The sequence below is a fragment of the Cibotium barometz genome, chromosome 48 (assembly GCF_041138505.1).
Source record: "Cibotium barometz isolate CiBa-2024 chromosome 48, ASM4113850v1, whole genome shotgun sequence".
Taxonomy (NCBI): Eukaryota; Viridiplantae; Streptophyta; class Polypodiopsida; order Cyatheales; family Cibotiaceae; genus Cibotium; species Cibotium barometz.
This window is the reverse complement of record NC_141093.1, coordinates 21441942-21465548: the sequence shown is the minus strand read 5'-3', so window position 1 is coordinate 21465548 and position 23607 is coordinate 21441942. Positions and strand designations below refer to the sequence as shown.

The following is a 23607-nucleotide window of genomic DNA, read 5'->3' as shown; positions in this document are numbered from 1 at the left end:
TTCTATTTCGGAGTTGCCTTTCCCTAGAATCTATGATGCTATTGGGCTGTAATTCAAGGACTCCTTGAGTAGGGATTACAACTTGTTCATCATCAAGAATATGATCGAGACTGGGGACATATGGCTTTAACAGACTTACATGAAATACATTATGGACTTTGATATGGGCTGGAAGTTGGAGTTTATAGGCACTTTTACCTAGACACTTGATAACTGTATAAGGACCACAATACCTAGGGCTGAGCTTCTTATATTTCCCAAGTGATAGAGAACTTCGTTTGGGGCGCACTCGTAGAAGAACTCTGTCTCCTTCCTTGAAGATCCTTTCAGACCTCTTGTTGTCAGCATAATGCTTTTGTCGATCTTGGGCAGCTTTAATATCCCTTTGGATAGCTTTGGTTTGTTCCTCCATCTCTTCGAGCATTTTCCTGGATGCCTCAACTCTTATGGTCGGATCAGAGAAATTTAGAGGAGACAAGCATTCTTGCCCATAGAGTGCTTTGAATGGTGACATTCCTATGCTTTGATGATAAGACGCATTGTAGGCGAATTCCACCAGAGGAAGGTATTGAATCCACCTTCTGGGTTCCCGTCCACAGTATGCTCTGAGAATGTCTTCAATTACTTGATTGACTCTTTCAGTCTGGCCATCGGTTTCTGGGTGATAAGCTGTGCTAAAGCAAAGTTGGGTCCCCAGAGCTTGAAATAAAGACTGCCAGAATTTTGAGGTGAAGTCAGAATCCCGATCACTTACTATTCTTTTTGGGAGACCATGAAGTTTGAAGACTTCCTTGATGAATATACGAGCAACATCAGAAGCTTTGAAGGTCTTCTTTGCTGGTATAAGGTGAGCTACTTTGGTAAGTAAGTCCACTACTACTAGAATGGAGTCATATCCTCCTTGAACAGTGGGGAGACTTGTGACAAAATCCATACTAATGCACTCCCACTTCATTTGGGGAATATCTAAGGGTTGAAGCTTTCCAGGCATCTTGACTCTTTCAGCCTTGATCCTTTGGCATGAGAGACATTGTTTCAAGTACCGAAGCACATCATTTTTCAAGCCTGCCCAATGAAAGCTCCTTCTTACTGCATTTAATGTTTTTGCATAACCTGGGTGTCCTGCAGTAGGGCTATCATGAGCTTCATGGAGGATTAGTTTCTTTAAAGCAGGATCCTTAGGGATACATAGCCTGTGATTGAAGTAGAGGCTTCCTTCATGAGTGGAGTATCCCTTGATTAGATTCTTCTCTTTCTCTGAATGTCCCCCTTCTTCTACTAACTTTATCATCCTTTGATAATCTGAGTCATGAGATGAGACTTCTTCCACCTTGACCAGTATGGGATTATTTGGCATTGAAATTGCATTCAAGAAAGATTTGCGGCTAAGTGCATCAGCTACCACATTATCTTTCCCAGGGCGGAATTTGATGTCGAAATCATATTCTTGTAGAATTTCAATCCATCTCCTTTGCCGCATGTTGAGGTTAGGCTGGGTGAAGATCCACTTTAGACTTTTGTGGTCAGTTACAAGCTGGAATTTGCCTCCCAAGAGATAATGTCTCCATAATTTGAGGCAATGAACAACTGCTAAGAGTTCCAAATCATGGGTGGCATAGTTTGCTTCATATTGCTTCAGCTTGCGGGAAGTATAAGCGACTGGTCTTCCTTCTTGGCCTAAGACACCACCAAGTGCTAGACTACTAGCATCGGTAACCACTTCAAATTCCTTGGAGAAATCAGGAAGCTTTAAGACTGGGGCAGAAGTAATAATGACTTTCAGCTGATCAAAGCTGTTTTGATGGATTGGCAGCCACACTATTTTGCAATCCTTCTTAAGAAGATCTGTCAAGGGTGCAGCTACCAAGGCATAATCTTTGATAAAAATCCTATACCAACCCGTGATTCCCAAGAATCCACGAACTTCACGAACTGATTTAGGGGGTGGCCATTCTAGAATATCCTTGACCTTGGCGGGGTCTACTGAGATGCCATCCTTGGAGACGATGAATCCAAGATACTCAATTTGTTGAGTAAAGAAGGTACATTTGCTCTTCTTGGCATAGAGTTTGTGTCTGCGCAGCAATTGCAGAACTCTACGCACATGCTCCTCATGCTCTTCCATTGATTTGGAGTAGATTAGGATGTCATCAAAGAAAACAAGCACAAACTCATCCAAGTACGGGCGGAATATATCTTGCATTAGGCGGTTGAAGGTTGCAGGAGCATTGGTTAACCCGAATGACATTACAGTAAACTCATAGTGGCCATAACGGGTATTGAAGGCTGTTTTGGGTATATCTGCTTCCTTGACTTTGATCTGATAGTAACCAGACCTCAAATCTATTTTTGAGAAGACTTTGGTCCCATGAAGCCTATCAAGAAGTTCATCGATGCGAGGGATAGGATACTTATTCTTGACAGTGACTTGATTTAGCCCTCGATAATCTATGCAGAGGCGGAGAGTCCCGTCCTTCTTTTTTTGGAAAAGAACAGCTGCTCCCCAAGGAGAGCTACTGGGGCGTACAAATCCTTGTTCAATGAGTTGGGAAAGTTGCTCCTTAAGTTCAATGGCTTCAGGAAGGGACATTTTATAGGGAGTTTTTGAGACGGGTTGAGCTCCAGGGATCACCTCGATTTCATGGTCGACTTCTTGAGGAGGCGGTAACCCTGTAAGCTCGTCAGGGAAGATGTCAGAGAATTCTTGGAGCCAAGAGGGTTCTGTCTCCATACTAGGTTCAATGACTTTGTTGAGTTTGACTAAGAAAACTTGCTGACCCTTACGTGTTCCCTTGAGAAGATGTTTTGCCTTGACTACTCTAGACTTAGGTTTTCCTGTGATCCCCTGAACAGATATTACTTGGCCATGCTCATTTTCAAAAGTGATACTCCCCTGGTTACAATGAATGCTAGCTTTGTTTGCAATTAACCAATCCATCCCAAGGATTCCATCATAAATTCCTAATGGCAAGACTCTAAAGTGACCGTGAGTTTGCTCATTACCCAGCTCAAAATCAAGGTTTCCTATAGAGTGGCGAGATATTACTTCTTTCCCACTGGCTAACTCTACAATCATTTTTCTAGCTGATTTTTGACTCAAGTTTAATTTTTGCAAGCACCTAGGAGAAAGGAATGAATGGGTACTGCCACAATCAATCAAAAGCTGAAATGGCTTACCGTGATGAGTGGCGGGGGTTTGGATTACACCAAATTGTTTATTCGGACCTTGGTGTTCTACCGCCGCATGGACGGTGGCGCGCTCTTCTTCAGCCTCTTCCAAGGTTGGTTCTTCACTTATAACACAGGCAGTTCTAGCAACTGTTCCTCCGCGGCCTCTGCCACGACCACTGCCTCTTGCACCTTGGTGGGTAGGGGTTCCACGGCCTTGATTTCCTCTGTTACCTTGGGGGAATGATGTTGCCAACTTGGGACAGTTGGCTCTAAAGTGTCCCGGCTCATTGCACTCAAAACACAGAGGGCCTTCTCTAGAAGAAGCAGCATACGAGCGGGGGGCAAAAGAGTTGCCTTGTCGCCCTCTGTTGTAGTAGGGGAAATTCTGTTGAGGTTTCTTGTAGGGTTGATCTCTAAGGTTTGCCTCAGGGTAAGATCTCTTTTGATTCTTCGGTTTGTTAGTCTTCATTTCTTTCACAAGGGGCTTTGCCCGTATTAGAGCATCCTGTAAAGTGGTTGGCCTCATTGCTTCAAGGCGGGAATCTAGGGGTTCATTTAGCCCTTGGCAGAAACGAGCCACTTGCTGGGAAGTAGTCATAGCTGGGGCATACTTCCGAAGGGTAATAAATTTGGAATAATAATCCTCAAGAGTTAAGGTGCACTGTCTAAGGCTAAAAAACTCATTCATCTTTATGGATTCATGGGATGGAGGAAGATATCTTTCCTTCACTGCCTGCTTGATGTCTTCCCACGTTTGAGAATGCTCGGTGACCTCCTTGTCACGGCACCACTGTTTCCACCAGAGTTTAGCATCTCCAGTGAGGCGAAACCGTGCGAGCATAGACTGATTTGCTACTCCAGTACCGGCAGCAGAGAAATAATCGTCCATCGCCTCAATCCAGACTTCAGCATCCTTCTCAACCTTTGAACCTTCTCCTTTAAAGGAGGGAGGTTGCATTTGCTTGAGCAGGAGCTTCTTCTCCTGGGTATCGGTATAAAGCGCATTGGGAAGAGGAGGGTGGTCATCCTGGCCATCATCGTAAAAACAATTTTTAAGATTACAAGATTCATATTTGCACAACGCTTAATTTTTGGAGAGTAAAACATTGAAATTATTTTATTTCCAAATATTTACAAGGACAAGTTTTATTACAAAGATCTGAGACTAATATAATTAGTCTTATTTGACATCAAGGGAAATTCCTAGGCTTCACTGTGACATAAGGGTAGAGCGGTCCACATATGTGAAATATGGGGGTTCTGCTGTAGTTTCTAAGACTCTAAAAACTGATGGTAAGGGTGGTAAACTCTGGATTGGGGTGGGTCCTACCACTGCTACTCTATCAGCAGGTAAGACCTGCATCACTTTGTCATACACCCAACGATCCTGAGGTATGCGAACCCCATCTATAGTCACCGAGGTGTCATCCCTGGGGGTACCGACGAACCAAAATAAGCGGACCATCTTCAGCTTCTCAATCCAACGAATCCGCTTGAGGTCGGTGGTGAGGTTCCCAGTCTGATCTGCTCGGATGAAGAAGTATCTCGGCCCACGACTCCAGAAATCTCTGCCCCATCCTCTCTGAATACGAGAGAAATGAGGGAGGGATATCTTCTCTAATATCTGCATCATGGTGTCGCGAAACTCGAAATTCGAGGAGTGACTAGCAGTCTCGAAGATGCATTGGAAAACTAGAAATTTGGAGTAGGCATCTTCCTCTTCCTACAAGCATTCAAACATCATTTCAATCTTATTTGTTTTAGTAGGATGTCTTTACTAATTAGCATTATGTTAGGTAAAACGTTTATTACAAAACAATCCTTAAACTGCAATTCCTAGGAGTCAAACTTGCTCTGATACCAATTGTAAGGTTCCTCCCTCTAAAATGGGAGAAACACTTAAGATAGTCCGCTAAGTCTTATCTTAGGATAAATTTCCTATTCATCGACACCTTGACCCTGTAGAGATTCAAGGATACGATTCATAGGTATGACCTAGCTCTATCCCGCAGGGGGAGCGTGATTTCCTAAACATCAAATCACCCATAGGGCAATTGATCAAAAATTGGGCAACTACTTAGACTTGATTTCTAGGGACAACGCTTTTTTCCTCATCTTATGCAAGGCACAGCCGCTGACCTAGTCTCTTGAATAGAGTTGCCCAAGAACCTAACTATCTAACGTAGGGCTTCCACTTAATTTGTTGGAAAGCTACCCGACTAATCGGGTCCACCCATCCGTAGGATGGTGCCGTCAGGGCATTCCATCCTCCCACTTTCCACCCTACTCACGCATCAATTTGTTTTCTAATTAATACTACCACACTGTTTGACATAAATAAGCATATTCCTTAATTAGGGCCCTTCTTCACAAGGTTCGTTATAACAGCCTTCTTACACAATACAATCATATCAAAGACAAGATGCAATTATATAAAAAGTTTATACATGAATCCATTTCCATACAAGCCAATCCGGCTCTCTTATTCTTATTCTGCCGATGATCTAGAATTCGGCCTTCCAGCCTCTACATGCTGGGCAAAACCCTACGGGACCATACACCTCATCGTCGGCCGCTGGCGAGGACTCAAGCCGGCCTGTCGCCCTCTCAGGCTCCATCGCTCGATCCTCCCGCCCCTCAGAGGGATGTCTGCGCACTAGGGTGGGCTTATTTACCGCACTAGCCTGGGCCCTCAGAACTAGGCAGCCTCATAATCTCTCGCCTCAATCGGCGATCCTTATTCCTCCAAAGGTATGAGGGATACCTTGGACCATTACCGGGCTTTACTAACGACGCCGCCCGGCTACACAAGCACGGAACGGAGTTAGCGTTAAAGCCAAAAAAATCTTGAATTCCAAAGATAACAACTTCAATGCAATTTTCTAAGTATAGCATTCACAATTCATGAAGATAGCAATTTCAACGTAATTTATCGAAAACAACATCACATAATTCATAATTTCATATAATTTTTATGTCGTCATTTTAAGAGGAAAAGACACCATTCATTAATACTAATTTTTAAGAAAAAAAATCTCTTCTTTTGAAAATTAACCAATCTAACCTGGCCACCGTTTCCTTGGGCGGCTTGAAAAGGGACTGGAGCCGCGTTGGGCGCATCTCCCTCCATCTCGTTGTTACGTGCGCCTCTTGAGGTAATATTTTGCCGTCTCCGAGATGAGGCCATCGTAGGTGTCGCCTTGTAGAGCTCGCTGCTGCGATCGAAACGCTTCAGTCGGATCTGAATTCCGAGCTCGTTTGCTCACCGTACGAGCAAAAGAAAATGGCGCACGAACCCTCGCTTGAGTAAAAAATCCCTTACTAAAGTCTACGCAAATGGGGGGGGGGGGAATTGTGAGGGTGTCCTTAAGGCCAAAGGCAAAAACGTGGAGAGGGCTGGGAGGGGTGGCTGCAAGCCTCTCTGTAAGTCTATTCACACGGGGGGGGGGGGGGGGGGGGGGGGGGGGGAGAAGAGTTAAGGACACTGGTCCATGGCAAGAGGAGGATGGAGGAAAATTGGCTTATCTGAAAAGAGCCAAATGAGGGGCTGTGAGAGGGGTGGCTGCAAGGGCGGCTGTACTTGCAGCAAGTACGCTACGACGGTACGGACAGCAGCACAACAGGGCATACGCTACACAGAAGTGCGTGCCGACTGAGGAGCACCCCGGGGGTTTATATAGCTGAGGGGTGAGGGTGCGGGCGCTGCGCAAAGCAGGGACGAAAGGACGGTGTACCTTCAAAGGCTCTGGACCAGTGGTCTGCATGGGTCTACGGGAAAGGTACGGTGCTGGCTGTCTGGGAAAGGAGTGGTACGCATGTACCTTATCCGGTCTGGGTGTCCGCCCAAGGGTACGCGTGGACCAAACAGTGGGCGGCCGTCCTTTGGTTCTTGGGCGGCCATTGTACGGGCGCCCTAGTAAGTGTGTACGGACCAAATTTTGGGACGGGGTACCCAAATTTGGGGCACCCGCCTCGATTTGCGTGCCGGACCGCCCCGGGGGGCGAAAATTTTTTTTGTCCGGGAGGTTCTCCTGGTCGCAGGGGTTCAGACCGTTCGTCAAACGGACGTGCGGTCGTGCATTTATTAAGGTTTAAAGGTCGCCGTTTTATAACTAAAATGATTGAAATTAGCGTATAGGCTTGATCCGGTGTCCGTTTTGGATGCTGTAAAATCCTATATTAGGGTAAAATCGCGCGCAGATTCCAAATTTGAGCTCAGAATTTGAAGATTCTAATTGGAAATGACTCAAATAATAAAATTATTGATATTTATACTATAAAAACTCATAATTACATGGACATTTCTTTATTAGTGAAGATGGGTACGTTACAATTGGTAAATGAATAAGTAAATACTCTGCGAGATAAAATTTTCTATGAAACGGTAGAATTTTTCTAACAAGGTCAAGATACTAAACTAACCTTCATCATGAATATTGGTAAATGAATAAGTAAATACTATGTGAGAGAATCCCTTCTTGATCTTGTTAGAAAAATTCGTTTTAAGAAATTCAAAATGGTGGAATCGTCCCTATTTTTCGGGCATGGAAATTTTTCTAGTTTCAATTTTTGGAATGACCACCAGCTTAGTCTCGTGCGTGCCCAGACATTCGACGGCGACGGCGAGGCCCTGAGTGGGAAACCCTGCCCTGTGCATGAGGGAGCTGCTTCCACTGCGAGCTACCAGGAATCCGATGTGCGGAGGGAGCAGTGGGATCCTACAGTTGGTATCAAAGTGCCTTAAAATTTTAAAGTAAATCTGGGAAATAATGTTTTCACTTGTTAATATTATGTTGAATGAACTTCAAAAATTAAAAACTCATAAATTGAATTGGAAATTTATAGATGGATACCTCGAATCTATCTGGCATTCCTGAACTCTCCCAGAGTCAAGATATGATAGCCTTTGCATTCGAGCACCTCATCAACTATGCTAACGATCCGAGTAAACAGCGTGAGACTCGCATGTCATTTTGAGAGTCTTTACTTTCCTGATCCTATTGAGCGACGTCGGTATATGTGGTTCTTTGGAGGACGATGTATTAATGTTAGTACCAGTCAGCGTTAGAGGCTTAGGCAAAATATTTCCTTAGCCATGATTCTGATAAGGCTAGTTCTTGTTCAGCATGTTCAACTCTTTGATCATTCACCTAGGAACTTCAGAATTTCATGCCGAGTTTTTAGGCTTCTTAGCCGATTTATCCCTAGAAGTAGAATTACAGCACCTCTTTCTATAATGAATCGTGTGTACCTTGGTATGTCTCCTTGGCAGTTTCGCTTCTTTATGCGTATGCAATTGAGGTAGTGATTTTGGGAGGCGTGATGCTCTATGTATATATCGAAAACTTTTGATAATAAACGATGTTTTGTAAAAAAATTCACAGGATAGCTGGACAATTGAAGAGTACCATCAAGCTTTTGCCCTTCTCCTCAAATATTCTCCACAATTGGATGAAGAGCATCTGATGGCCATGTTCATTCGAGGAATGAACGAGCCATTGGACACCTTAGTAAAGAATGCCAAACCTATCTCAATGGGGCTGAAGCACTAAGAATGGATGAAGAGCATCTGATGGCCATGTTCATTCGAGGAATGAACGAGCCATTGGACACCTTAGTAAAGAATGCCAAACCTATCTCAATGGGGCTGAAGCACTAAGAATGGCAAAGGACTTTGCCAAAGCCTTTGTAGTTAAGGTCCCGCCGAAGCCTGCACCCTCTAATTTTAAAAGATTCTAGACCCCGGGAAGTACTTCAAACTTTCCTCCCCCAAAGAGAGCAAGGTCCAAATCAGAATCAGGATACTGGGAGATTCAGAAGTGAAGGAAGACCCTTCCTACAGAACACTTTCTCAGGAGCCCCACCTCTTTCAAGGATTCAGAGGGATGAGCTCAGAAGTGAGAACCGGTGTTTTGGATGTCAGGGTTTTGGTCACCAGCTGAAAGACTGCCTGACTCCTGTCATGTCAAGGGGACAGGGAAGTCAAGGACCGAGAGTGCAGAGACCAGCCCCTTCCTATCAGCCAAATCAGGGTCGCTAAAATAAGGGCAATCCCAAGAGAACTCCAACTTCGCCATCTGCCTCTGTCCAAAGTAGCTTCAGAAGTCCTTCCCAGAATTGGGACAACCAAAGAGAAAGAGTTCCGCCTCAGACTGCAGCAGCAGCCAGAGCACTCACAATAGCAGAAGTAGTGGAAGAGGAAAGAGGACAGATTTATGCAACAATTGAAAACCAAGGGCCAAATCGCCAATTCTCCGTCATCCATACTCCAGCCGAGTATCAGGGTAAGCCTTTTAAGCTTTTGATTGATTCAGGCAGTACTCATTCTTTCATCTCCCTAGGATGCTTGCGTAAGCTAGTCTTAGAACAAAAATCAGGGAAACATATGCAAGTTGAATTAGCCAGTGGGGGAAGATTCTTTTCACTCACCTTGAGACAGATCGTATTCAGTTCAATCTTAAATGGAAATTTAACTGATTGTCATTTCAGAGTTATACCTTTGGGAGTTTTCGATGGGATCCTTGGAATGGATTGGCTCCATAAAAATCAAGCTGACATTCATTGTCATAACGGAACCATTTCCTTCCGTGACCTTCACGGAAATAAAGTTCAAGGAACCGAAATTTCAGGATCCCCAAGTCTGCAGTTAGTAAAGGCTTCTAAGTTACTAAAAGGACTTAGAAAGAAGCAGCTCATTTATGTTGTCAAAATGAATCCAGTAGACGCAAAGTTAAAAGCTAAAGAACCTGAATGGTTAAGTGATTATGATTATGTATTCCGAGTAGAATTAACAGAGATGCCTCCAATTCGAGAAGTAAATCATGTGATAGAATTGACCCCCGGAGCTCAGCCAGTAGCCCTGCACACGTACAAAATGCCAGCTCCTGAAGCCATCGAACTCAAGGAACAGCTTAGACAGTTGTTAGAACAAGGGTTTGTAAGACCTAGTGTTTCACCTTGGGGTGCACCAGTTCTCTTTCAGAAAAAGAAAGATGGAACGCTAAGACTCTGTGTAGACTACAGAGGTCTCAATCAGCTGACAGTTAAGAATAAGTATCCTATCCCCAGAATTGATGAGCTTGTGAACAGGCTAAGTGGAGCCCAGATCTTCACAAAGATAGATCTCAAATCAGGGTATTATCAGATCATGATTAATGAGCAAGATATCCCGAAGACAGCCCATCAATACTCGGTATGGGCATTATGAATTCACTGTCATGCCGTTTGGATTGACAAATGCCCCAGCTACATTCAATCCCCTAATGCAGGACATTCTTAGAGAATACTTGGATGATTTTGTTCTTATTTTCTTTGATGATATTTTAATTTACTCAAAGAATGTAGCTGACCATGAAGCTCATGTTAGAAAAGTTCTTGAGATTCTAAGGAAGCACCAACTCTTTGCAAAAAAGAGCAAATACGCTTTCTCTGCCGATCATGTTGAATGCTTGGGCTTTCTGGTATCCAAAGATGGAATTTCTCCAGATTCCGCAAAAGTCCAAGCACTCATAGATTGGCCTGAACCAAAGACAATGAAAGAAGTCAGAGGATTCTTGGGATTGACTAGTTGGTATAGAATTTTTATACCAAAGTATACTCTCATACCTAAGCCTGACTAATCTTCTCAAGAAGAATACCCATTTCAATGGTTTGCCAGGTGCCAGAGTGCTTTTGATAAGCTGAAGATCGCCTTGGTAACCAATCCTGTTCTAAAGTTGCCACAATTCTCTCTACCCTTTGAGGTAGTAATAACTGATGCCAGTGGTTTTGCCTTGGGCACTCATGCAGGAAGGTCATGCAGTGGCCTATGAATCCTGAAAACTTAGAACGCATGAGAGAAATTATGATGTCCACGACCTCGAACTACTTTCGGTAGTATATGCCCTGAAGTTGTGGAGACATTACCTACTGGGTCAAAGATTCACTTTGATGACAGATCATCAGAGCTTAAAGTGGATCTTCACTCAGAAGGATCTCAACATGCGCCAAAGAAGGTGGATGCAGACCCTGCACGAATTTGATTTTGAAATCAAGTACCGCCCAGGCAAAGAAAATGTGGTAGCAGATGCTCTCAGCAACAGAAAAGCCTCCTTGCTTGCAATTACTGTAGTGTCAAATCCTTTGATTATTGAAGCAAGAGAGAAGATCATGCAGGATAGATTCTTTGGCCCTATTGCTATCCTACTTATGGAGGAAAGCAAAACTCCACAGGAGTTGAACCGAGTTCAAGAGTACAACCTGGATGATGGAATTATGTATTATAATCGCAGGCTATGCATTCCCAATGATGAGGGAATTAAGGGTCAAATTCTAAATGAAGCCCATGACAGTCTTATTATAGGACATCCAGGTTTCATCAAAACCTACGTGTTTGTGAAGAAAAGCTTCTTTTGGCCTGGTCTAAAAAAGGATATACTTAATCATGTACGTCAATGTGTCTGACCTGTCAGAAAGTCAAGGCCGAGAGAGTAAAAATGCGTGGAAAGTTACATCCATTAGACATCCCCCAGATGAAGTGGGAATGTATCAGTATGGATTTTGTTACTAGATTACCTTCAGTGCAATCAGGTTACAACTCCATTTTCGTGTGGTAGTTGATAGACTAACCAAAGTTGCCCGTCTGATTCTAGTAAAAGAAACCTACACTGCAGTGGATGTGGCCAGAGTGTTCCTCAAGGAAATCTTCAGATTGCATGGCCTACCTAGGAGAATAGTAAGTGATTGAGATCCTAAGTTCCCGTCAAGATTCTGGACAACATTTTTCAAAGCAGCAGAAACTTTCTTGGATCTCAGCACAACTTACAACTCCGAGACCGATGGTCAAACTGAAAGGGTGAACCAAGTAATCGAAGATATACTTCGGTCATGCTGTGGGCAGGGAACCCAAGAAGTGGCTAAGCTATCTGCACCTAGTCGAGTTCGCCTATAATGCTTCTTATCACACTGAAGCATTGGGATGAGCCCTTTCAAAGCTCTCTATGGACAAGATTGCTTAACTCCATTAACTTGGTCCGACCCATTGATTAGGGTCGAGATGTCCAGACAGATGCTTGACGACATGGAGCAGCAGATGCAGTCAATTCACAAAGATATAAAAGTTACCCAGGATAGACAAAAGCAGTATGCAGGATAGACAAAAGTTACCCAGGATAGACAAAAGCAGTATGTAGGATAGACAAAAGTTACCCACGATAGACAAAAGCAGTATGCAGATAAGAAGAGGACATACAAAAAATTCAAAGAAGCAGATATGGTCTTCATTCGAGTATGCCCCAAAAGAATTTCTCTATCTCTTGGGAAGTACAAGAAGTTATCCCCCAGATATTGTGGATCATATTTGATTACAAAGAAAGTAGGTGACTTAGCCTACGAGCTTCTTCTGCCTCCTCAACTTAAAGTACATAATGTATTTCATGTCAACCTTCTTAAAAAGTATATACCAAGCCCGAATCACGTGCTTGATGATGAAATCTTAACTTCTTCAACCCAAGGGCAGATGGAACTCCAACCTGAAGAAATCCTTGATGTTCGAGAAAAGGTTCTCAGCAGGAATAGAATTATGAGAGAATTATTGGTGGTTAAATGGAAGTTCTATCCTTTTGAAGATGCCACTTGGAAGTTTGCGAGACGAGGACATCTCGCGTTTTTCTAGTGGGAGAGAATGTAAGATTCTCTCCCCAGCCCCTCAAGATGTCCAGTATCTTCCCTTGTAATCAATTGCCTCTTCAGAATAATAAAAGATCTTGTATCTATCCATTTTGGCTTAGAGAGGGAAAATGTTCTAGAGAGAGGTTATTCAGATTTTAGATATTTTTGGATGCAAAATATCTCTTCTTATTAAAATAAATTTTTCCAAAACAGAAGTTCAAAAAGATTTTCAGAAGGTGCATTAGAAATAAATTACAATCTGTTCAAAAGGCCTTATCCTAAGGGTCTAGATTTTTCAAAAATTTTAAATTAAGGTTCTGAGGGTTCATCCAAATGTATGGAGGAGATAAATTGAAGAAATAAAGAAAACCCTCCCAAGAATGAGTAGATACTCACATAAGATGAAGAGTGGACGAAGGACCAAAGGAAATACTAAAAAAATAAAATTTTGACACCTCCAGAGTGGGGATTTTCCCTCATGAAGGAGGCACCTATTTCACATGTGTGGTGGAGTTTTAAATTCTCAAATATTGAGATATTTCATCTCTCCTCTCTCCTAATTCAAGTCTAGTTTCATCTCTCCTCTCTCCTAATTCAAGTCTAGTTTCAAAAAGTAAGCTAAACTGACACAAAAATGGTGAAAAATTGACCAAATTGATCTAGAAAATTCTAGAATCAGTTTGCTTGGTTAGACGCTCACTTTTTTCTATAAATAGAAGCCTTTCCCTTTGTAGAAGCTTAATAGTGTTTTATGCAGTGTTACTCTACTCCACCCCAGAGCCAAAAATAGTAAATTTATTGATAATTCATTAGTTTTTGACTTTTCCCTCTTCTCAAAAGAATTGGTGGCCACTCTTGTTGCAAACAAGAGTAGATCCCTCAAACCAAGCTCACAGAAATTCAAGTAAGCTAGAAATCCTACGTTTTCTTTATTCCTTTTAATGGTTTTCTAATTTTTATTTTCTTTAAAATGAAAAAATGATGTTATGCCTTGTTGGAAAGGCTTTTCCCCTCTCTTCATTCTTAAATTCAGCCTTTCTTTATCCTAGATAAGTAATCAAATTGTTAGAATTAAACTTTTCATATTGTTTCTCTTTTAAAAGTGAAATTTGATTAGTTTAGAATGCTTTAAACCATTTGGGATAATTTTTAAGTAACTTGAGGATAGAAAAAATAAAAAATGATCAGCCATACAAAGGAGGTTATGGTAAAATTTTCTTAAATTTTGTGAAATAAGTTTTATCTTTTATTATTCAAAAAGAGTAATCCCCACCATTTGTGTATTCTAAAAGTGTTATTTTCATTCTAGGCATAGAAAAATGCATAGTAGAAATTTTTTTATTATAAAAGTGTTATTTCCATTAAAATTTAAATTTTGTGCATAGAAAGATGCATATTGGTTATTTTTATTATTATAAAAGAGTGATTTTCATTAGATTTAAATTCTATGCATAGAAAGATGCATATTGGTTATTTTTTAATTATAAAGAGTGATTTTTATTAGATTTAAATTCTATGCATAGAAAGATGTATATTGGTTATTTTTTATTATAAAAGAGTGATTTTCATTAGATTTAAATTCTATGCATAGAAAGATGCATATTGGTTATTTTTTTATTATAAACGAGTGATTTTTATTAGATTAAAATTCTATGCATAGAAAGATGCATATTGGTTATTTTTTATTATTATAAAAGAGTGATTTTCATTAGATTTAAATTCTATTCATAGAAAGATGCATATTGGTTATTTTTTTATTATAAAAGAGTTATTTTCATTAGATTTAAATTCTATGCATAGACAGATGCATATTGGTTATTTTTTATTATAAAAGAGTGATTTTCATTAGATTTAAATTCTATGCATAGAAAGATGCATATTGGTTATTTTTTTATTATAAAAGAGTGATTTTCATTAGATTTAAATTCTATACATAGAAGGATGCATATTGGTTATTTTTTTTAATTATAAAAGAGTGATTTTCATTAGATTTAAATTCTATGCATAGAAAGATGCATATTGGTTATTTTTTATTATTATAAAAGAGTGATTTTCATTAGGTTTAAATTCTATGCATAGAAAGATGCATATTGAAAATAATTTTTATTATTATAGAAATGTTACTTTCATCAATATTGATTTTTATGCATAAAATGATGCATAAGAGAATTTTTTCATTATAAAAGTGTTACTTTCACCAATATTGATTTTTAATGCATAAAATGATGCATAAAAGAATTTTTTATTATTATAAAAGTGTTACTTTCATCAAAATTAAATTTTTTACATAAATAGATGCATAAAAGTATTTTCTTTTATATAAAAGTGTTAAATTCATAGAAGTTAGATTTTATGCATAAAGAGATGCATACGGAATTTTTTATATCAAAATAAGAGTTCTCTTTAACCTTATGTTTAAATCCCATGAATATTGGTAAATGAATAAATAAATACTCTGTGAGAGAAAATTCTACCGTTTCATATTCTCTAGGATGGTAATGAGAAAATTTAAAAAAAACTATCGAAGTCGAAATTTTAGATAAATGATTAATTTATTCCTCATATTAGTTTTAAATTCAGTTAAGCAAAATACTCAATGATTGAAATTCAGTAAAGTAGTAATTGAAATATTACCCTTCGAGAAAGTTAGTTTAGAAAGAACCTTTCCAGACTCAAATCCTGAATCAGACTATGACCAAGACTTAATCTCCTTTGTCAATTTCAAGAAAAGACAATGTGACCAGTTCAGAAAAATTTCACTCAAATCACCCACACCGAATCTGAAATCAAGTTAAGACCCTTGATTCTGATCTGAGGATCAAGGTTACATAATTCAGAAAATTCTGTTGGAATTTTAGACCTGTGATCTAGAAGTATTGGGATATGGATTTAAGATATACCCATTGTATTCAAAAGAAAATCAAAACTGAAAACTTGCATAGAAACCCTGTTTTCTGTCTTACTGATATATGTGTTTTTCTAATTGCAACAGCTGGCGGGGAGTGTTCAAAGGATGACTCACGCGACAAAAACCTACCCAGGTCTTGAGGACCAGCTTAGGTATGGTGAAAAATGGTATGCTTTCGGTACGATGGGCGAGGGCCGACGAAGAGGTCCCTGAGTGAAGTGCCAGGACACCTAAGGAGGATCTTGGAGGGTTCTGACCAGGCGATACATGGGCTCGCGGTGCTTAGGACACCCATGTGTATGTCGTGAAAGATATATATATGTATGATGACGAGAAAATTATTATAATCTGCTCTGGATCTCGTTTTTTGCTGACCTGATGGTCTCAATGGAGAGTCCAGAGTGATATTGTTTTGTGAGAAACAAGGATTGAATGAAAATTTTGAGTTATGACATCTATAACCAATAATTGTTTGTCAATGGATTGTTTTAAAAGTTAAAGTTTAAAGAGGAGTGTGTGCGTATCTGTATTCTAAAGCAAAAGTTAAGAAAGGTATTTAATTATGGGTGGGTGAGTACTTGTCTGGTTCTACTAATTCCAGTGGTTGGACGGTTGGCTAACCCATGGGCCGGATAGGGTTAGGAGAATTAGTAGAGTTTTAATAATAAAATTGATTAATAAGAATACGTTTAGAACTTGAGTAGTTAAATAAAAGCTTGAAGACTTCTCTAATGAATAGATCAACGGCTGTGCCTGATTTAATTAAGAAAAAAGTGTTTCAAGTTAAGTTTGTAATAGTTTCCCTTCTATTTGGTTTATTTAGATGAAGGTTAGTTCAGTATCTTGACCTCGTTAGAAAAATTCGTTTTAAGAAATTCAAAATGGTAAAATTATCCCCGTTTTTCGAGCATGAAAAATTTTTCGGTTTCGATTTTCGAAATGACCACCAGCTTAGTCTCGTACCCAGACATTCGAGGGTGAGGTCCCGAGTGAGAAACCGTGCCCCGCGCATGAGATAGTTGCTTCCGTTGCCAGCTACCGGGAATCCGATGTGCGGAGGGAACAGTGAGATCCTACAGAGAAGATAAAGAAAGAGTAGACCCATGGCTTGATGATGATAGCAATGATGGTTTTGATGAATCCCCTTGCGTCTGAGAAGCCCGCCTCCTTTCCCAAGACCCTTAGTTTGGGGTGCCACCCCTCAGCCTACTAAGGGCGATAGTAAGGGCCCTCACTAAAGGCAACGATCGCCTTAGTGAGCATCTCCCTTAGTGAGGGTGAGGGGGCGGCACACCCCCTTGGGTCGCAGCTTGTTCCTTGTGCTGACCTTGCCATGGGCGTCAAAGGGTTCGTGGAAGGCGGCCTAGCCTCGGTGGTGGTGCCTCGATCTCATCAAAGGTTCGCATGCAGCTGCAGGGTGAAAGCCTCCCTCAACGTCTAGCCGCACCAGCTCTTTCCTTGGTGTCCTCGTCCAGCCACATAGTGGTTCTGCGCTTTGCCTCGGGTCCTCCAATCGGCGTCGACGTCCAAATTGCACAGGCGGGGAGGGCCTGCAGGCGCTGTTTTCAGGGATCTCCGCTACTGTGCTCAGACAATGCCTCTACTCCACCAATATGTGCATGGGCCTCTACGAGCTGCTCAAGCAGAAATGGAGCAAACCCTCTTTGGAAGGGAGTTTTCTGGTCGCGAAAAAGATTGAAGCTGGCCTGGTTCTTGGAGCCGCGGTGGGGAACCCAGTGGATGTGGCCATGGTGAGGATGCAGGCCGCCCAACAGAGGTGCAATTGATTCGGCGTGGGGGACGTGTTGGCTAGAATGGTGCGGAAGGAGGGCCGGGGGCTCCTCCCTCATTGTCTAGCGGGTCATGGTAGTGACCGCCTCACAGCTCACCACCTACGACCAGCAGGCCAACGAGAGCCTCATTCAAAGCCACTTAATGAAGGACGGGCTAACCACTCACGTCGCCGCTAGCTGCATAGCGGGGCTTGTCTGTCACTTGTTGTGGCCTCGAATACCATCGATGTCGTCAAGACACGCATCATGAACATGAAGATAGAGGTTGTGGGCTAAGAGGCCGCCTACAAAGGGGTGCTTGACCGCCTCCTCAAGACACTAAGGGCGACCCTCACCCGTTGCCCTCACTAAGGCGACGGTCTCCCTTAGCGAGCCCCCCAACTAAGGGCAACCTTAGTTGGTGGGGGTATCCCACCCCCCACTAAGGGTGACCTTTGTCCTCTTTCTATTCCTTTTTCTCTCCTCTCTTTTCTTTTTTCTTTTTGTTGTTTCTTTCCTCTCTTTTTTTTTTCAAAACATTAATTTTAAAATTTTATTTTAAAATTTTATTTTTTCTCTCTATTTATATCTCTTTCTTATGTCCTTTAGGACTCTTTTTTCCTTGTTCAATCTCCTTTCAACAAGTGATTTTATTTGGTAATCTATCTCTTCTCTCTTGTGCTACTTGTTCGTCTTCTTTTTTACATGGCGTCTTCTTAATTCCAAAGAGGGACACGAGTGTCTTTGATGTTCAATGGTACCAAAATAACTATTGGGACCATTTTACATATAGACTCCATTGTGGATACTATTCATGGAATTATTTTACCACTTGGTCATGTTAACGTGTCAATAGAAGATGCTGGCATGTCGATAGAAGATATTGAAGCATCATGTAAAGCAAGGCCAAGTGATAGTAAAGCGTTATGCTAGATGTGGAGATTGTGCTATGGTAGCATAAAAATTAGACATGAATATTGTTTGTATATTGATCTCGAAGAGGATGTAGTGGAGGATGTTTTGATGAAGATTTCATTGTAGTGTAATAAACATATTTATTTGTGAATATTCAAGTGACTGGGTTTAGCAATTGTTTATGATTGTGTCATGATCTTATTTTTCATATTAAAAAAGAGAGAAAGAGGGCGAGAGCAATGCATGTTGAGATTTTACAAATAAGACATCATTCATAGTTGCAACGATGTTTATCTATGACATGTTATACAAACCAATAAAAAATCAAGATTTTCTATATTGTGTGGATGAATAAGATAGTGAAGAGTTTGTAGACTCGAGGATCTGTACACAAAACATGAGTTAAGTATGTTGTGTTGAGAAATGATAAGGAAATATAGAGAGTGAGCAAAGAGAAGGCCAGAAAGAGAGTGTGTGTGTGTGTGTGTGTGTGTGAGAGAGAGAGAGAGAGAGAGAGAGAGAGAGAGAGAGAGAGAGAGAGAGAGAGCAAAGAGAAGGACAGAAAGACAAATAGAGTGACAAAGACAAGGGTAGAGAAGAGAGTCAGGGAGAGGATAGAGAGAGTGAGTAAAGAGAATGATAGAGAGGTAGAGATAGGGAGAGGAGAGAGAGAGCTACAAAAGAGAGAGAAGGATACAGAGAGTGAGCAAAGATAAGGATAGAGAGAGAGAGAGAGAGAGAGAGAGAGAGAGAGAGTGAGTAAAGAAAAGGATCGAGAGAGAGAGAGAGAGAGCAAGTGAGAGCCAAGAGAAGGATAGAGAGAGAGGGGGGAGGGAGGAGGGTGGGAGAGTGAAAGGGAAGGAGGGAGAGGGAAATGAAGGAGAGAGAGAGAGAGAGAGAGAGAGAGAGAGAGAGAGGGGAAGGATAGAGAGAGCTACCAAAGAGAGTGAAGGATAGAGAGAGTTAGCAAAGAGAAGGATTATATATATATATATATATATATATATATATATATATATATATATATATATATATATATATATATATATAGAGAGAGAGAGAGAGAGAGAGAGAGAGAGAGAGAGAGAGAGAGAGAGAGGGGGGGGGGGGATAGATATTGAGTAAAGAGAAGGATAGAGAGAGTGAGAGGGGGAGAGTGAAAGGGAGGGAGGGAGGGAGAGGGAGATGAAGGAGAGTGAGAGAGGGGGAGAAAAGAGGATGGAAAAGGAGAGGGAGAGAGAGTGGGAGAGTGAAAAGGAGGGAGGGAGAGGAAGGGATGGTGGTAATAGATAGAGAGAGAAAGAAAGGAGCAAGGTTGGTGGTGTGGGCTGGGGTGGGCGGAGATGGTGGTGGCAATAGGTAGAGAGATATTGTTGAAGTAGAGAGAGAGGGCAATAAAGAAAATCTCCCTCCACCAAGATCCCTTGGTGACCATACCCCTCAATTTCCTAGCCAGAAGAAGTCCAAGATGTTCAAGGTGTCCATTATTGTTTGTTGAGATATCGAGCTCAACTAGTGCTGTGGACATTGATGACCTGCCTGGGTGATGGCTTCCACATCTTCCCATTTTTGATTCCCAAGTACCTACTAAAAACAAGTGGGCTCTATCTCTTGGATTGATTTAACCATGTAAACATAGTAATGGGTTGTATATCCATCATATCTCAACCTATCATCAACAAGGAATCTAACCCAAGTAGGCTTACGTACACTTGGATCACTGTCGAGTGTCCTCAAAACACTTTGTGCACCATTGATAGAATGCTAAGCTCCTCACCAAGGCTTTGCTTGGAGCCACTAGAGTCACTATCTCTACACAAGAGTAACTTGCTTACAGATTAACAAAAGGTTGATCTATCTTTTTCTTCCCTTTATATGGTGATACATATGTACTAACACCTATAGTACCACAAGATGATGTATCTACATTCCTTGCATCTTTCCTTAATCTTCTTGACTATGGACTAACACTAGATCTAGTTCTAGAGAACTCTCTAGGTCCACTACTGTTAAAACCCTAAGATCTCTCTAGCTAATAACCATGTATAAACATGCATGAACCATGCATATACTTAACCACCTGACCATCCCCGAGCCCAAGGGTGCACACATAAATACAATGAAGTACCACATACCTTACCTTAGAGATATAACTTCATTCCAGTAGCACATAGCTCTAGTGTGAAATGGCAAGAGAGTGGACACAAGGCTCTACCCAAGAGAACCTCCCTTGAGAGTGCCCCATGCTCCTATTTATAGGAGAGCTCTCAAGTGACTCTTGACCTTTCTATTTCCAGAGTGACCCTTGACCTTCCATTTCCAGAGTGACTCTTGATCTTCCATTTCCATGTGTGACCCTTGGTTGTATGACCCTAATCTCAATCCAAGGTTAGACCTAACCCTTGCCCCATTAGAGCATGTTCCCATGCTCCCATGTTCACATGCCTAGGGTGGGTTAGCCTCCTAGTATATGCACATATAATGTGCACATAACATACTTCCTCTCTCTCAAAACATTGCACTCTTGCAATGTAATAATGAAAATAAGGAAATTGCGCTGAACGTTCTCAACTGACTCCCAAGTCGAATCCTCGATTTCTTTGTCTTTCCACTTAATTTTAACCTCAAGGATTAGGCGACTACGAAGTTTCCTTCCCCTGAATTCAAGTACCTTTTCAGGCTCATGTGGTGGAACATAATACAAATCTTTAACTTCAACAAGTTCTTGAGGAGTAACTGTATTATCCTCACCTCCCAACTTCTCTTTCAGTCTACTGACATGAAAGACTGGATGAACTCTGACATGGGGAGGTAGTTTTAGTTCATATGCAACCATACCAATCCGACGTATAACTCGAAATGGACTGCAATATCTAGGAGATAATTTTGAGCACTTTCTTGTTGACAAAGTCTGAGAATCTTTAGGAACTTTTAAATAAACCAATGCTCTTGGCTTAAAAGACCGAGCATAAATAGATGCATAAAAGAATTTTTATTATTATAAAAGTGTTACTTTCATCAATATTGATTTTTATGCATAAATAGACGCATAAAAGATTTTTTTTTAAATTATAAAAGTGTTACTTTCATCAATATTGATTTTTATGCATAAATAGATGCATAAAAGAAATTTTTATTATAAAAGTGTTACTTTCATCAATATTGAATTTTATGCATAAAATGATGCATAAAAGAACTTTTTATTATAAAAGTGTCACTTTCATCAATATTGATTTTTATGCATAAAAGAATTTTTTTAATTATAAAAGTGTTACTTTCATCAATATTGATTTTTATGCATAAAATGATGCATAAAAGATTTTTTTATTATAAAAGTGTTACTTTCATCAATATTGATTTTTATGCATAAAAGATTTTTTTAATTAAAAGTGTTACTTTTATCAATATTGATTTTTATGCATAAAATGATGTATAAAAGAATTTTTTATTATTATAAAAGTGTTACTTTCATCAATATTGATTTTTATGCATAAATAGATGCATAAAATAATTTTTTTAATTATAAAAGTGTTACTTTCATCAATATTGATTTTTATGCATAAAATGATGCATAAAAGAATTTTTTTTATGCATAAAATGATGCATAAAAGAATTTTTTTTATTGCAAAATTGTTGCTTTCACCAATATTGATTTTTATGCATAAAATGATGCATAAAAGAATTTTTTTATTATAAAAGTGTTACTTTAATCAAAATTAATTTTTTAATGCATAAATAGATGCATAAGGATTTTTCTTTTATATAAAAGTGTTATTTCCATAGAAGTTGGATTTTATGCATAAATAGATGCATACATAATTTTTATATCAAAATAAGAGTTCTCTCTAATCCTATGTTTAAATCCCATGAATATTGGAAAATGAATAAGTAAATACTCAGTGAAGGAAAATTATATCGTTTCATATTCTGTAGGATGGTTATGAGAAAATTCAGAAAAACTATCGAAGTTAGAATTTTAGATAAATGATTAATTTATTCCTCATAAGAATTCGTGACTAGTTTTGAATTCAATTAAGCAAAATACTCAATGAATGAAATTCAGTAAAGTAGTAACTGAAATATTATCGTTCGAGAAAGATAGTTTAGGGAGAACCTTTCCAGACTCAAACCCTGAATCAGACTATGACCAAGACGTAACTCCATTAGTTTCAAGAAAAGACGATGTGACCAGTTCAGTAATCTACACTCAAATCACCCACCGAATCTGAAACTAAGTTGAGACCTTTGATTTTGATATGAGGATCAAGAATTCAGAATTCGAGCAATTCTGCTTGGGAATCCAGACCTCTGATCTAGAAGTCTTGGGATACGGAATTAAGATATACTCATTGTATTCAAAAGAGAATCAAAACTAAAAACTTGCATAGAAACCCTGTTTTCTTAAAGGGTTGTCTTACGCCAGAATGCTAGAGGGAGCATTTGCTATATGTGTTTTCTAAGGGAAGTTTGATTGCAACAGCTGGCGGGGAGTGTTGAAAGGACGACTCACGCAGCAAAAACCTGCCCAGGTCTTGATCAGCTTGCGTATGGTGTGCTTTCGGTACGATAGGCGAGGGCCAACGAAGCGGTCCCTGAGTGAAGTGCTAGGACACCTAAGGAGGATCCTGGAGGGTTCTGACCAGGTGATGCACGGGCTCGTGGTGCTTAGGACACCCATGCATATGTCGTGGAAGATATATATATGTATGATGATGAGAAACTTATTGTAATCTGTTGTTGCTGGATCTCGTTGGCTGACTTGCTGGTCTCAACGGAGAGTCCAGAGTGATACTGTTTTGTGAGAAACAAGGATTGAATGGAAATTTTGAGTTATGACATCTGTAACCAATAATTGTTTGTCAATGGATTGTTTTATAAATTAAAGTTTAAAGCGGAGTGTGTGCGTATCTGTATTCTAAAGCAAAAGTTAAGAAATGCATTCAATTATGGGTTGGTGATGAGTACTTGTCTAGTTCTACTAATTCCAGTGGTTGGGCGGTGGCTAACCCATGGGCCGGTTAGGCTGGAATCAGTAGAGTTTTAATAATAAAATTGATTAATAGGAGTACGCTTAGAACTTGAATAGTTAAATAATAACCTGAAGACTTCTCAAATGAATACATCAACGGCTGTGCGTGATTCAATTAGGAAAAAAGCGTTGATCCCTTCAAGTTAAGTCTGTAATAGTTTCCC

The 23607-nt window shown here is 40.2% G+C and overlaps 1 pseudogene; it reads left to right on the top strand.

The window, feature by feature from the left end:
- The first annotated feature begins 17131 nt into the window (after positions 1-17131).
- LOC147610951 (mitochondrial uncoupling protein 4 pseudogene) lies at positions 17132-17796 on the top strand (annotated as a pseudogene).
- Positions 17797-23607: the final 5811 nt, after the last annotated feature.